The following is a 17,628-nucleotide window of genomic DNA, read 5'->3' as shown; positions in this document are numbered from 1 at the left end:
TTTTTTTCTTTGAAGTTCCTGTATTTTTGCTCAAGAGATATATATCAGAGCTCTGCTCAAGGTAACCTTGTGTCTATTCTCTCCATTTTTCTGTTTTAGGTTGCTGTCCCTCTGTCTCAGTGTTACCTATATTCTGTTTCTCTATTATTTTTTCCCTCTAGGTTGCTCTCTACCTGTAAACTATTTTTCTTCATTTTTTTCTTACTTAATGGTAAATGATTTTCTAGTTTTCTTCCTTATTTGAATTTTGTAATTCACACTGTTAGAAACAGAGTTAGAACTCTGACCAGGAACTGCTTCTCTCTCTTCAGCTATACTAGTATAGTTATCTTTATTGGTAAGTTTATTTGCTTCAACAGCCACCTAGGACATAAAATTACATGTTTTCAGACTTTATATTTTAGATTGACAGAAATTTAGACTTACTCTATGTCTGTGGATTTACCACACTTCTTAACTCCATTATCCTGGAATATGTCCTTTCTGTAAGTGATTTCCTCTATTCAGTTCTGCAACAATTCCTGGCTGCAACAAGATTTCTGCTATCATCCTTATATAATGATCATGTGCTAGTTTACTTTGTACTGCATTGTACACTGCTATGCATCCAAGTATCTTTAAATTATGTTTTTCTTCCCTTTTCTGTGTCTCTAACAATAAGTTTTGATTTTTGGTGGATTTGTAGACTTTTCTGAATGTGTAATCTGGTTACTCCTCCATCTTTTCCAGGTTAGGTACAGTCACATCTGCAGACTTTCTTAATTACTATCTATCTTCCACAAGTGAACAATGTGATGTATCAAAAGGATTGTATTCTTTCCATTATTTCCACAAAGATTAAACTGAGGAATGTCATTTTCTATTATCATGCTGTGATTAGTTGGGATGTGTGAATGACCTTTTCCAAACGCATCGTATAGTCCTGTTTGAATATTGGAATATTAATTATTATTTCCTTAAATGATGACTACAACTAATTTTTAAGCAAGGACCATCATTTTGCAAACTAATCATGCCTTTACAGGAATAATCATACTACCTCAGTCTAGTAAGTCTAAAGTTTGATGCCATCTGTTAGGATGTTACTCTTAATAAGTAGCATGCTCTTAAAATTATCAGTAGTATTATTTTCACTGATTATATTTTTTATTAGAATGCTTTTTTACTGAAATTGGCTTTGTGGCTCTGTGGATCTATCATTCTGTGGTTCAGCCACATTTCTCAAACACTCAGCTCTCATCTACATCCACTGGGAACCAAGCATTACGCAGTACACAGCACTTCAGCACCCTGGGCACCTCACAGCAGTGAATAAAGCAAAACAATGACCATTTCAGTTTTAAGTAAAATACAAAAGTAATTCTGTATAGATAATTACAGATTTACTGTTATATTTTACTTAAAAACTAAAAAGTAAATAATGAAACTATAAAAAAGATTTTTTAATAAAGAATGCTTTTTACTGAGTCACTCTAAAAAGTGAAAAATAACGAAGAAGAGTGAAATCTTTGCAAAAGAAACCTGGAAGCTGATTTCAGAAAAGCATTTGAGGGTAGTTTTGCTGATTCCTGTCACAGCTACCTGAATAACAGAAGCATCTTTGAGTACAACGGTAGTTTCAGCATCCTTAGGTTCATTTGGAAGCATAAACTTTCTTGAAGTATCAGGCAAAGCCCATCGATGACTAACATTTGATCATTTAATTTTAGTATGTTATCTTTCAGGCTGCAACCACAGTTTGAGTACATGGTTTAAATGAAATAATTGAAATCCTGTAATTTAATTAGGAGAAAATGTTAGCTATTAACTTGTGAACTTGTTTTCAAGTTTCTCATATTCCTAATATTCATTTATTTTCATGTTCATGGCAGCATATAAACATTTGCCAGTTAACTAGTCAGAGAGGATTCTACCTCATTCCCTCAGGTCTCATCCATCCTGGTCGGTGTGCTTTTCAAAGGCCGCAATGCCTGCATTGAGGTTTGCATCCCTAGTAAATTGCTTAGATGTAAAATTGCCTTTGGCATTGATGTGTACTTGGGAATGTCTACCATTCCCTTGGATACAGCAACAATTTTTGTAGCAGTTCCTCCATAGTTGTTATCTTCACATTAGGAAAACACAGAGATACTACACAAAAAGTCCAACTAACAGCACAAGACTTTTGTCTTTTCAAATGACAGAAATGCTCATTTAATGGTCTTTCAGGCAGCAAAGTATATAGATTTGGAACCTATCTACCATGAGAAAAGATTGTGATAAATATGCTCACTGCAGTATAAAACAATACAGCAGGGACACCAGTTCCTTAAATAATGTAGGTGTATTAAAAAGATGGAAAGTACTGTCACAGACTCTTCCTGCACATTCAGGTCAAATAAAATAAAATATATAAATGACTTTTTTCTGTATGTGCTATAATGGAGAATAAACACAATCCCCCGGATGCACGAATCCTCCGTGTAAGACTTAATAAATCTTACTCGGAGGCTGCAGTTGAACGGTATGATGTTAGTGTGCCATGAATATGCATGAGGGCACGCTGACTCAACCGTAAGTCTTACACGGACCATGTAAGAAAGCAGGGGGTGTGTTGGACTGCCGAGCAGTCTAAATGTCCACGCCCCTGCAAGTTGTTTCAAAAGTAAAAAAGCACACATACAAGAGCGAATCCGCTCAAATGTCCCTGCACCCAACACTACACTCCCTGATATTGTAAACCCCTATCATAGTTCTAAAATGCAAAATATTAAATATATTTTTTTTAATTCCCAAAATAGCTGCCCGTATTTGTGTGTGTGTGTGTGTGGCTGTGCCCATTGCTTAGCTGCAGTTAGCAATTCAGACATGGAAGAGCATAAGAAAGAATGTTTATACAAATCACACCAAATAGCAGTAGTGTAATGGTAGAGCATTCACACAAAGAAGCAGCATTCGCGGTTCGAGTCCCAGCACTCCACTTTGTATTTATGTTTTAAATCAGTATATGAAACAATACCTGACAAATATGTTTAAACATTACTAAAAAGCAGTGAAATGCCCACTGTATCAGTGAAGAAAATAAATATTTTAAAGGATCCTGATATAAAATTGCCTGCAGTTAAGCAGTGCTTCACCCAGCGCAATAGAGTTGCCCGTAGTTTAATAGCACTTTACCTAGTGCAATTGAGGTGCCCACAGTTTAACAGCGCTTTACCCAGCACAATAGAGTTGCCAATAGTTTAATGGTGCTTTACCTAGTGCAATGTGTTTGCGCGGACGTGCGTGCTGTACCAACCAGGTCACAGTAGGGCACCAAGGAGCAACGTAGAGTAAAGTTGCTTAAATGCAGCCACACCCCTTAGCCTGTCTGGACAGTATGAAAATAAAATGAAGAACAAGGTTCAAACCCAGGACTCTGTGCATCAGAAGCAAAGTACAGAACCACTGAGCCATGACAACATAGGAAAAACATCCACTGTTAACATTCATATACTTACGAATGATAGTTTAACTATTACTAAGCAGGTCTGCAGTCAGCCGAGAATTTTACAAAATGGCCAATCACAAAAAAGTGCGGGAAATGCGACATATTTAAGCCCCACAGGCAGGAATACATGCCATAACTGATTGTAGATCACATCTGCAGTTAGAATGTCTGGTGTCGGAGAGGGAACACGCTTCCGAGCGCAACGTTGGGGCATCAAGGAGTCCAAATACATGGTTTGGCTCCTTGTCCACCATCACAAGACAAGACTCCTGCAGGGCCAGTTCCAAGGGATGGAGTACAAGGCAGAGGCTTGGAACCGGTTAGCTCGTGACCTCACCAGTGCCACAGGCATTCCTCAGACTAGTGAGCAGGTCCGTCACCACCATGCAGACCTGAAGAGATGAAAGCAGGACTGCCTGAACCAGTGGATACAGGAGGCCTGTGGGATGCGGGATGCCCCACAACTGAGTATGTAGCCATGGAATGCAGTATGTAAGAATTGATAATGGAGTATGTATAATGGATAGGTATATCTCAATATCCCCTCATTTACTTTACAGCTGCAGGTGAAAGTGCTATGAATCAGCAAGCCTATGCTGATAGGCTGCTAAGGCTGCACCACCAGGCAGGTTAGCGATTATTCTGCATGTATTGTTATATAAAATATGGGAGAGAGTATGAAAGAAAGTGTTGTAGTCCAATAATGCAGCCATAAAATTGCCTGAATAAGTCCTCTGTATGTACTGTCAGATAAAAATGTCAAAGAGGCAGAAAAAGAGTGTAGTAACCCATTAAGAAAGGTAACATATGTCTGGAATAATATTTCTGCAGGCACTGTTATATAAAATAAGTGAGTGATCCTGAAGAAAGATTGTTCTAACCTATTAATAAAGGTATTATATGTCTTGAACATGTCTGCCATATACACCGTTAAAACAAATAAAGGAGTGAGCCTGTGGAAAAGTGTGTAATGTCATTAATAAAGGTCTAAAACCCAGAGTGTGTCTGTGTCACAGAGTCTGAAATGTTGTTGTACCCTTGCATTATGCAAACAGTACTGTTTGAAAAGGTACTGGCAACCCAGAGGTGTGCAGTCCCATATAAAGTGGGTGATGGAAGTGCTAGTGGCTGTGAAACATATCTACAGTCCACAACAGTCAGTTACTGGCTGGCATGAATAACTAAAGCTGGCACATGTGTAGCATGTTATATTTTCCCCAAAAATGTGAGTGTGTGTCAAGAAATGCAGGGTTCTGTATAAATGGAAGTGAAAATGTCATGTGAAAACATTCCAGATATGTAGATAAAGAAATATAAATGCAATCAAGAAATATGTAGCAGTAACATCTGCATCCTGGACAGATAGTATGTGAAATATAGGTCAGGCATATATTGAACTAGCCAAAACCATTACACAACCTAATGTATGGTGGCAAGTGTAATAATACATGTAGGGGATATGCACTTGCAGTCACTAGGAATGTAGTGTAGATGAAAAGGTCATTAAAAATGTTAAGCGAGGTATTTTCTACACCCTACTGTATGTGCATAAACCACGCAATTCCACACCTCAGTGGGTATGTGTAATCTTAAATATTTGTTGGGACATATGTCCTTCTGTTCTATAAATATTTGCATTCACGTTGATGCATGTGCCCTGTTTGAACACCACAATCATGGTGGCCTGTTGCTACCAAACATCCCTGCATGCTGTTGGAATAACCACTGTGATTTAATATATGCATGTGTTATGCTTGCTGTTCAACTGTTGTACCCTTGGTGTGTTGGGTTAATGGGAATATTATTGCATGCTGTTACAACTAATCTGGAATGCTGTTTTGCTTATGTTGTAATTAAACACACCTAATCACAGAACGTATGGGAAGGCCAGTCCCAGCAGACCCACCTGTCCCTCCTCAGAAGGTGAGTGCACCTGGCACCAGCAGGTCCAGTGCCCAGCCCGGGCTCCCCTCCTCTGTTGGTCCTGTGCCACCTTCGGGTGGAAGTGCTGCAGGGGATGGGGCTCATCCCCCCCGTGCAAGTGTGGATGGAGAAGGGCCACCTGTCACCCTTCGTAGGGTCCGGGCTGTGGTGCATAGGGAGATCCAGCGTACAGTCGCTGATCCCCTATGCCAGCTTGAGGCGAGAGTGGCACGTCTCACGGGCGAGCCTGACTGTCCTACGCAGCCCCCAGCACAGCCACCCTTGGGGCTGTGAAGGTTCAATGGTGACTGCCCATGGGTGGGGATCTCAGTTCCACTGTTACCATCTGTGGGCTCATGGGCTTGCGATTTCCAAACATCCGACCCCGTCAATTGTGTTCACCCACCCCATATGTCATACACAGCCCCTGTATGCGTCTTGTCTGTCTTGTCTGTTTACCTTCCCAACCTACCTCCCCAGACATACCTACTTCCTCTACATCACTTCCCACTCCTACCTGAAAAAAAAAAAAGGGCAATCTGTACCCACAAAAAAATTACGCCCCATACATAACTGCCCATTTCGCACACATGTCCATTAGACAAACATGTAAGCTGATAATTAGAATTGGCAGTACAACATACTTTGTTGTCCTCACCCCTCTACCAGGAGTGTAAGGTTTCAAATTTCACTCCAAATTCATTGCATATGCACAGCTGCTGCTGTTAAAGAAATGGGCAGCTATGGACCTTCCCTACACCCGTCCTGCACATCCTGAGCTTGTTTACCTACTGTCTGTCCCTCTTTGTGCCCCCTTTTTCACCACTTTCCTATCTCCCCATTTTCTTTTCTTTAAAAGAAATTAGCATGGGGGTTAGCGGGAGCAAGCACTTTTAAGCAGTAGTAAGCGGGTTTAAGAGAGTGTGCGCATGTGTGCACTTAGCTTAGTATTGCTAAGCATCGTGCAAACCCGTGCAAACACACTTACATCTGCTTAAAAGTGCCTTAGTCACTCTATGGCAGGGCCCTTGTACTGCTCAGCAGCAAAATAAAATACCCATGTCAGTCTCGAACCCCACACCTTGGATTCACAAGACTGCATGGAGTACAACTAAGCCACAGCAGATATACAATAATGTGGTGCTGAAAGAAATATATCATGCATTACAATGAGTGCATGTAAAGGGAGAATAGGAATGGCATAACACAAATCTTGTTCTCTGGCCCTTAACCAGCAAGGTTTGTGGAATTGCATGACATGACTGTGAAAAGAGAACCAGCCATGCTAGTAGGGAATAATGTTACAGTAGCACCTTACAAACCAAACACAGTATCAGAGCAGGATAAACACTGGCATATTTGAATAGGTCAGAGGCCAGACCTCCCAACTGTGACTGATTTACACGGATGTCCCTGATTTGCAAACAAATGTTAGCTGTACCCCTCTGACTCCCTGTGAAATGTACTAACAGGATGCAGAAAGGTGGTGAATCTCACTTAATGAAAAATGTCAATAAGTAAGAGTAGACAATGCTTGCACGTCAGAAAAGGTGTAGTAATACATATGTTCCTAATCCCCCAAAGTCTCAACAGCAAAATATCTGAAATATATCACAGGTGTATCCCACTCCTATGTACCTTTCACTGAGGTTGTTCAAATATTAACTGAGAGTATCTGAGGCCTAGAAGTGTCAGAAACACATAGGCATATCAGCTTGTCTGCTGTTACACACTCAGCAAATAGCTGTAGAATGGATTCCACAAGCATGCCCATATGTAGGAGTACACCACAGAAATATCAAAGGATGTAGCCATGTACTGCTAGCAACCACCTGTGACAATGCCATTGTTCAGGTGCTGAAATGACTGGTGTGGTGCTGTCTACCATCTGGATATGTCCACAGGTGGGAGCTACTGAGACAGACTACTAGCCTTTATAGACTAACAGGTACACAGCAACTCTGCATGTTCAGTAAGATAAACAGCACACAATAGTAAATAATGCTCTCCGCTCTCTGCAGTTCTGCACCCCTACCCAAAAGTACCATATACCTGTGTGTACACCACATTCCTATCTCCCCATTTACTTTTCTGTCAAAGAAATGAGTGCGGGGGTTAACGAGAGTAAGCACTTGTAAACAGTAGTAGGCGGGTCTGCACCAGTGTGCGCATGTGTGCGCTTAGCTAAGCATCATGCAAATCCATGCAAACCTGCTTACAACTGCTTAAAAGTGCCTTAGTCACTCTATGGCAGGGCCCTTGTTCTGCTCAGCAGCAAAATAAAATACCCTTGTCAGTCTCGAACCCCACACCTTGAACTCACCAGTCTGTATGAAGTACCACTAAGCCACAGCAGATATACAATAACTTGGTGCTGTAAGAAATATATCATGTATTACAATGATTGAATGTAAAGGGAAAATAGGAAAGCCATAGGAATACATTGCAATAACTACTGTTGTATGCCAGTTAATTCTCTAATTCGAAAAGAAAGTACATACTCCCATGTATCCAGTGTTAGCATTAGGAGGTGTGAGTAAACTTACACACTGAGAAGAGTGCAGTGGAAGAAGCAACAGTCAGGGTTCAGTACAACATGCATATCACTGGCTACAACCCTAGCTTCAGATATGAGACATATACCAACCTTCTGACTGAGACAACAGTGTCCACAGCAAACAAGCATGGGCCCCACCTTGCACAACTGAAAGGGCTACACCTACCTAACCTAGCATTTTATAGCAGTGTCCTGCAATCACAGTGAGTACTGCAATTACCACACAGCAGGCTGCAAGCAATTACTAAATGGTGAGCACCAATTGGTGCAGAGGTCATCATATGCACATGTGCAGATACCTAGAAAAGCAGCCTGCACTTGCTGTCCACATATGCAATAATATCATTGCACCAACTGAGAGAGAGAGAGACAGACAGACAGTGACAGACAGACAGACAGGCAGACAGACAGACAGACAGACAGATGGAGACAAACAGGCTATAAGAGACAGACACTGAAAAGAAAGACCAACACACAGAGGAAACCAAAACAGAAAAAAAAAAAGCAACAGCTACAACAGACGGAGGTGAGGAATACAAAGGTAAGGTATGTAACAGATATGTATTTGCTGGCATCTGAATGATGTGTCTGAAGGGTACTCTACATACTGTGAATCATCCATATGTGGCAGCAGTCCGTATCTATATGTATATGCACATGTGCATAGGTCAAGGGACATACTGCAACTGTTAGTGAAGGCTGGACATATATATGTTGTTGAAGGTTGCTATGTGCACATATGTATGTAGGTTGTAGTGTGTGACATTGCAGGCAGCAAGCAGTGCCGGTATATGTCATGTGGTGGTTAAACGCTGTGGGACTGAGCTACAGGCAGTGAGGCCTGCTACAGCTATATGGCCTGAGGACAGCAAAATGCATTCTGCACAACACTGTGCAATATTATTACATAACCATATGTCTCACAGCTGTTGCATAATTGACATCCCCACCATGAGAGGTGGGCAGTATATGTGCCTATATGTGCATCTATATGTACAAGAATGGATGTATACATGTATGTATATATATATATATATATATATATATATATATATATATATATATATATTGATATATTGATATAGATATATATACATATATATATATAAATATATATATATATATATATAGATATAGATATATATGGATATATCTAGATATATATAGATATATAGATATATAGACATATATGGATATGTATAGATATGTATAGATATGTATAGCTATGTATAGATATGTATAGATATATATGTATATCTATCTATATATATATATATATATATATATATATATATATATACATGCATATATGTATATATATATATATATATATATATATATATATATATATATATATATACATATATATATATATATATATATATATAGAGAGAGAGAGAGAGAGAGAGACACGGGGTCATACGTACTGCAACAGGTGCCTGTTGACCAAGGCATGGACTGAACACCAGTGTTGGTACTGCAGTGCCACATCCCATTCCAAAACACTTTACCCAGTAACTACCACATAGGTGGTAGCCTGCCTAACACTAAAGGTGTCAGAAGGAAACATGGGACACAGGTGGACAGTAGCCTCCCCGTTGATAATCAAAGTGCCACACTAGTCTTGTAATCTGTCTACGTGGTACGTGTCATCACAAAGGGTAAGTCATCTAGGGAAATATAGGTCAGTGTTCCCCTCTACTCATCACAATGCCCCATGTGGTATGTACCTCACATGACAACTACAGCAAGTGGAAAGGCCATAGACATACCTCACAAAGAGTAATACTGCCCTCAAACACATGCCCTATGCAGACTGACTCACAAAACCACAGCTAGAGTGCATTGCATACTGCCCACCCAGAGGTTACCTCTGGAAGACATACAGAAGTATGTCACACCCATAGCAGTCGGCCAACCACAATGTCAACACCTCACAATCCCTCCGGGTTACATAGCCTAGGGCCCTAATCCTCACCACCTCACTAAACAGCACATGCTGGAGGTACAGGTTCCTATCCACAAATATGCCATACTCTGGACTAAACCACTCAGCATTAACAAACAAGGCTCCTCATTAGCAGATGTCATACATACCCATGATGATTGTTTGGGAGATAGGTAATATGCCCTGGGTGTCACCTCTGTGTATCTGGTTGACAGGAACAAGTGAAATCACATTACATGTGTGTCAAAGGCCAGGGTAGCATATGACTAGGCTGCTCTAGGCCCTATGGCCAATAGCGTATTACCTACCTATGACACAATGCACACACACACACATGTACTCAGTGCAATACCTGTATTGTGAGGTGGAATGAGTGTGACAGTGAATGTGTGCAAGGTCTGTAAAGGTGTGATAGCTTAGTGTGAGGTTGTTTCTGTCATGGTAGTTTGTGTCCTAGGTGTGAGGCCAGAGAAAGATGCATCAGTTATTAGGATGCAGACATAGTAGGATGGCATATGTTGTGACGTAGTTCCTTGTGTACGACTGTGGTGTCCCATTGTAGGCTGAACCAATACATGTATGCTCAGTAAGTGGTACTGCTGGTGAATCCAGCTCACATATAAACTGTTGTACTACCTGAAGCTGTAGGCCTAAACAGCACAGTATGGTGTATGTTCACATTCCCTGGTAACACCATCTTGTGTGTTTCCTGTAGTCTGCACAGATTTCATACCTCAGGCATAGGCATCTGTTAGTAGGGGCACACAGTACTGTAAGGTACACAGGTAATGCTCATCTGTGTCGGCATACATTTGTGTGTTGTACGTATGTCTGATGTGTGTGTAATGATGCATGTACCATGCCCGCAATCACATGTGTGTTACAGGGTATGTGTGTGTACCTAGCAACATGTATACTGTATTACAGCAGTATGCCAGCTATATTAACAACCGTGCACATATGTTAGGTAGGGGTATGGCATCAACAACTAGGTTGGTTTACTGGTAATACTGTAAATGTACTTTACATTCAATGCATTGGATGACATATGTCTTCATGCATTAGCTTGATATATACTCCCCGTGGCGAGGTTTTGCATTGTATCCCAAACAGTGTGCCGAGTACCGGTGTATACTGGTTTGTTATATGGAGTGTGGCAGGCACTGTCAGCCAGTTGTGGGCTGAGCACTGATATGTGGTACTGAATGTGTGTATCCTCTGACAGACAAACAGATGCTATATATGGCAGTTAAGTGATATCTGTACTTAATAATGTTAAGTGTGCCACATGACTTGCTCACACATATTGTTTAATTGTCTTCCAGGGTTATGGCTCATCAATGCAATCTATCATATACAGCTGTGGAGGAAAAGGAAATACATAACAGCCTGGTGCAGCACTATACACTGCTGTTTTCCAGGGCTAGCCAGCACCAGCATGAGCATACTGCACTGTGGCAAGACTTTGTTCGTCGGGTAAATGACATAGGCATGCATAACCAGACATATGAGCAGGTACACCATCACTGCAGTGATTTAATTAGACATGTCCGGTGGCGTGCGTCTGATATCCATAGACAACAGCTTGCCACAGGTGGTGGGGTGGCCATACATCCCCCCCTCACCAGAGTGGAGGAACTGCTCCTAAGCATGGTGGCTCCTGGCCTGCAACAGCAACAGCATCACACATGTGTCATCATGGAGGCCGGAGCCACCCCAGCATGATGACATGGAGCATGCAGGTAATATGCCCTAGCTGTAGACTACTGTTACCTGTATTGTTAGAATATGCATATGTGAGATGTGTAGTGTGTGTTCAGCAGTTGTGCTGCCCATTGTGTGCAATACAGATATTTGGAATAGTATCTGTACACCTGTGATTGTTGACTGTTGTTCTACTGTAGTTTAGCACACTCACAGTAGCAATGCCACAGTTGTGGCCACTGACAAACTGTGTCATATTCTTGTAGGTCCCTCTGGTGTGACAGCAGGGCAGACGATACATGCTGGTGAGTGTGTTAACACTTTAGTATTGGTAATGACATGTGCATGTCATAGCTGAGGTGTAGGCTATGTACACGTAACACACCTACGCATAATGCATGCTGTACATGTTTACTGTAAGACATTAGACATCTCAGTTAAGTCAGTAGCTGCCTCAATTACATGCAATGCACAGAGCAGCAGACACATTTGTGACAACACTGTAGTGCACATTGGAAATGCATAGTTGCTACAGCTGTACACAACAGGACCTATGGAAATCTATGTGTCACACAGATGACACATGCAGACATGGCATGTATACCTGTGAGTGATGGTGCACAGGGCATTGCAGAGCTGATGATACTTGCACAGCAATGTTGTGTCCAGGTACACATTGTGTTCAAAGGTGAACACGTTTATCATACGCAGTACACGAAAACATGCTACATTTGGCACTCTTCAACACATAACACAGTCATGTTAGACAATGCTCCCTATTGGGCACCTCACACACCCATGTACAAAGTGGCTGTGTAATTGTGAACGTAGCCACGACACTGCAGTTCAGGTACAGCATGCTAGGCGGTGGTCTTGCACACATTAGTAGCTGTGAGTGACCACAAGGTGCATGATGATGATGGTACAGGGTACTACACCCCATCCAGTTACAGTGACCACAGTACTACTCAAGGCAGTCATCGCTGTACACCTCAATATTGTGTGTGTGCAAACATCTGCACCTATACACAATATGCATAGCATGTTGTGTGTGTGCTTACATATGCCAGTATACACAATATGCACAGCAGTCACCATCTGAACAAAGTGTCACATATATGTCATGGAATGCTAGTGGGTGTGTAGGTCACATGACACACATTTGGTATGTGTGGTGTTTAATGTTGCAGTTGTGTAGCATGCCATGCCATGGCTGGCACTGACATATCTGCAATATGTCCCTCATTCACCATAACCACTGTACACTGGCCATGTCGAGCATTGGGATTCCTTCATGTCAACATGCACCACTCATCCCCTGTGTGTACATAGCATGCATGTGCTACACCTGTGCCCACTATTATCTGCTATGGACACAGACACTGTACTCAGACATGGAAATCTATGTGTCACACAGATGACACATGCAGCCATGGCATGTATACCTGTGAGTGATGGTGCACAGGGCATTGCAGAGCTGATGATACTTGCACAGCAATGTTGTGTCCAGGTACACATTGTGTTCAAAGGTGTAGCCAATCACTGAACAACTACACAGTTGCATCAAAGCCATGTACACTTCTATGAAATAGGGGCATCTACACTTGCACTGCATGGTCTTGTGCAACACATATTCTGCATGCTGACACGTGTGTGGTGACTGTTTGCCTTGTGATACTGACACCCACCTTCAACCACTATAGAGTATGTGTTGGATTGATGGTGTGTGTGTGTGTGTGTGTGTGTGTGTGTGTGTGTGTGTGTGTGTGTGTGTGTGTGTGTGTGTGCATGTGCTGTAGTGAGGAGTGTATATGTGTGCATGTGTGCATGTGTGCATGTGTTCATGTGTGCATGTGTGCATGTGTGCATGTGTGCATGCATCATGTGCAGACTGTAAAGTGTGTTTCCTGTCTTCCTCTCACAGGTGCTGAGTTAGGGGTGGCCGAAAGCAGCAGGGAACCTGAAGCCACTGCCATGAATAGTGGTGATGATGAGACAGGTATTGTGATGGCACAGGAAGGTTTGACAGGGTCTGTCGTTGGTCCGCCAATCGACAGTACACAGCGTTCAACCCCATCTATGCGCACACTCATACTTTCAATACATCCCTCACCACCAATGGCCATAGGCGAACGACAGCATACAGTTGGCATTGACTGGGAGAGTGTGGTACCCATGGCACTTGCATCCCCTCACAGCAGCCATAGCCAGATTCCTGGAATGGTACCACATAGGCGGAGGTCCAGGGGTTCTCGCGGGAGCACAGCTGGTCATATTGCCCCTGGCAGACGTGCCCTCATAGGTCTTACAGCATCCAGTATGTTCCAGGCTGTAATGCAGGCTCAGGCACATATGGAACGGTACACCAGACAGGGACTAAGGGCGCAGAGGGCCCATTACACCGCTATCAATGACAGCATCTGTGACCTTGCCGGTGCCATCCGGAATTACACCAAGGTCATTGATAGACATTGGGGGGAGACAGTAGCTGCCCTCCGCAATATGTCTTCCATGAGCCAGGACCGTGCGGGACAGTTGCGACGTTGACGCGGATGCATACCAGCAACAGCTGGCAGTGGCCGCGGATGGCCAACAGTTCACAGCTGCTCCAGTAGTGGCAGTACCAGCCCCAGCCATGCTAGGGCTGGCCTGTCCATTGACCATCCCAGTAGACCACGTGCACATGGCTCTGGCCAGTCCCAGCAGGGACATGCGTCCAGTCGTCATACCTCTGCCTCTGATGACAGTACCCAGTTGGAATTGGTACCCGATACTGTCCGTAGCACCCCTGCCAGGCACAGGTACTGTGTCCATGGCTGGAGACAGTGATCTGTACAGCCTAGCAGGTACCGTATATGGCAGCCACATGGTGGAGCTGTGTGCATGCAGACACACACACATCAATCAAACAACTAGGGCTCACACATACACACACACATTACATCAACATTGGCCCATGCTGTACTGTTGTCCCACACACACACACACACACACACACACACACACACACACACACACACACACACACACACACACACACACACACACACACACATACACACACACAGACATGTCGATTGGATGGGTCAATGTCAGGCTCTGGCAAACAGCAACACACCCTGTGCATAAGATGATACCTGTGTCGCCTCCTGTCATCTGTAACATTGATGCAGGAACAGGCTAACATGGTGCTGATGCACAGGGTGACATTATAGCAGTGTGGCAATATTAGCAAGTTGTCAACAGGAAAGTGTAATGACATCCTTGTAGGTATGTCTGAGCAGGCATTATGCATTACAGCTCTGATTGTCACTGTAGCATTGTTTACACCACTGTTAGGTCTGTGTATGTATTGTTCACCCATGTGCCACTTGGCTGAAGTGTACTGTTTTGCCAGCATGTGTTAGTGAGTGGACAGTACATGTGTGATGTGTGCAGTACAGATTAGCAAGTGTACATCTGTGAACATGGCGGGTACACACTGTCTGCATGTACGTGCATGTTGGACACATGGGACATGTGGCATACCCTGTTGTACACATTGTTAACATCTCATAGTAACTTTCAATGGCCAGTATGCATTCTACTACAGTTATGTACTAACATGGGTCCACATGTGTGTATGACATAGGTTGACACTATGCTGTCGGTGATACTGTTAAAATCTGTCAATGATTTGCGGTCTGGTAGTATACACAATCTCAACAGCATGACTATAAGCAATCATTGGATGATGTCCTGACAAATGACTCACAGTTGTAGGGAACTCAGTAACAGTTGGATCCTTCCGGTACTATATTTGAACACTAACCAGTGGTATTGACTGCCACCCATTACTGGGACCGCACCTGTTTGGCATATAGCCCCTTTAGCTACATGCAAACACACTAGGGATGTGTCCATCCACATCTGGGAATGTATGCATTGGCCTACAATGCATTCCCTGGATGGGACGCATATCCTACAAAAGGGTATTATACAGACAGATACCTGTTGTCTGATACATGCTGTATAGCAGTAAGCTGGCTATGGCATAGTCATCCACATTTACTATACATACTATCCCATCAGTACCACATTGATGGTAGACCTCAACATATATGTTGGGTACCAATGTCTACATACAACCTCATGTTATGTCATGTGTCCCTTGGTATCCACATATCCATAGGTATTGTGGAGTCCCTCGGTGTATCACATAAGACATTAGTGGCCTGAGTGCATATCCACAAGGCAGTTGTACACCTATACACTGTCCATTATTGACAGTCGTTGTTGTGTATGAACATGTCTGACATATACCCCAGGCATATACCCTCACTCACACTACCCTTTAGTAACTGTCATGGGTTTGTGTGGCACAGATGACCTTGGCCACAGATCACAACAGTGGATGGCCTTGCCACATACCTACATATGTGACCTACGATCTGAGAAGCAGCAGCATAACCTGTCAATGGAAACAGATGTATTCATGTGGTATGCAGGCTTCACACCTATGTACTGATTGAGGGGACATGTACACATATATATTTGCCATGCAGATACCTGATGTGTGCAATGCACTTACTGTTTTAATCATAATATGTCCTATCATAGTAAAACCAAAACCCCCACTGCATTGACCAACAGTGACACACACAGTCAGTGTTTGTAGGATTCAAACCCCTACCTAACTATGTTATGATACTAGAGAGAGATGCATTAACACGGCACGCTATTTGCTTTACTGGCTGGTTTCCCTTCTGCTGTATTTGTAGGATGGTGACATCATCAGACTTTCCAAAGAGGAATGTACCTCTTTTAATGAGTTTTCCCAGTCTCCAGAAAGGGAACACCAAAACTGCACACATACACCCCCCCCCCCCACACTCACTGTCAGTGTTTGCAGGATTCAAGCTCCTACCTAACTATGTTATGATACTAGAAAGAGACTGATTAACACGGCGTGCTATTTGCTTTACTGGCTGGTTTCCCTTCTCCTGCTGTATTTGTAGGATGGTAACATCATCAGACTTTCCAAAGAGGAATGTACCTCTTTTAGTGAGTTTTTGCAGTCTCCAAAAAGGGAACACTTCTCAAAGGAAACTGCACCCATACACCCCCCACACACACACACTCACTGTCAGTGTTTGCAGGATTCAAACCACTACCTAACTATGTTATGATACTAGAGCAAGAGAGACGCATTAACACGGCACACTATTTGCTTTACTATCTGGTTTTTGTTCTCCTGCTGTATTTATAGGATGGTGACATCATCAGACTGGACATGGTGATATGTGTACACTTTGTTGTATGCCATTCCAGGAATGGTCCATATGGGTCAGCAGGTGTCAACAGCTTGAAAAGACCTCATAATCCTTACCTTGTGTGATCTATCCGTGGACACATTGACATTCCATCATATGTCAACACATATTTATGCACAGCTTGTTGGTTTTGTGGATACTACATGTGTCTGGGATGTTGATAAAGGGCTATTCAAAGTCTATGTGAGACATGTGTAGATGTGTTCAGTGATGTATGTCCTGGCTGGCTGCCTTGCAAACAGTCTAGCATGTTTGGGAACCATGATCCGCATATGAGCATACCACAGTTGGTAGGGTTGTGTGTATGTCAGCTTCCAATAGCTCTGTTTATGACTGCAACCAAGATGGACTCCATGACCTAGCAGATCAGACTTCATAGGCATACTGGACTTGACTTCCCATGGTGTGTTGTGCACCAACACTTGTGGGGAGTGCCATATGTTGCTGTAACACATTCAATGGTTCCACATCCTGTGTAGGGGGTGAGGCTCAGCTGACTGTTTAGGTGGAGGATCTGTTTGTTCTGTAGTTTGTGAATGACACATATTGGGAATCAATGTATTTCACTTGCTGCCATGCTTTTGGCATTGGGGGTAGCTGCTCATCCATTCTACATGTGATATCTCCTGGTATGATGATATGGACTATTGTCAGTGGGAATTGGGAATGTACATATGGGCCTGTCTGTCAGGATGTCGGCATTGTCAGTCAGGTA

The sequence above is a fragment of the Protopterus annectens genome, chromosome 4.part1 (assembly GCF_019279795.1).
Source record: "Protopterus annectens isolate FY-2018-M chromosome 4.part1, PAN1.0, whole genome shotgun sequence".
In the NCBI taxonomy this organism is placed as follows: domain Eukaryota; kingdom Metazoa; phylum Chordata; order Ceratodontiformes; family Protopteridae; genus Protopterus; species Protopterus annectens.
Note: the sequence above shows the minus strand (reverse complement) of the source record.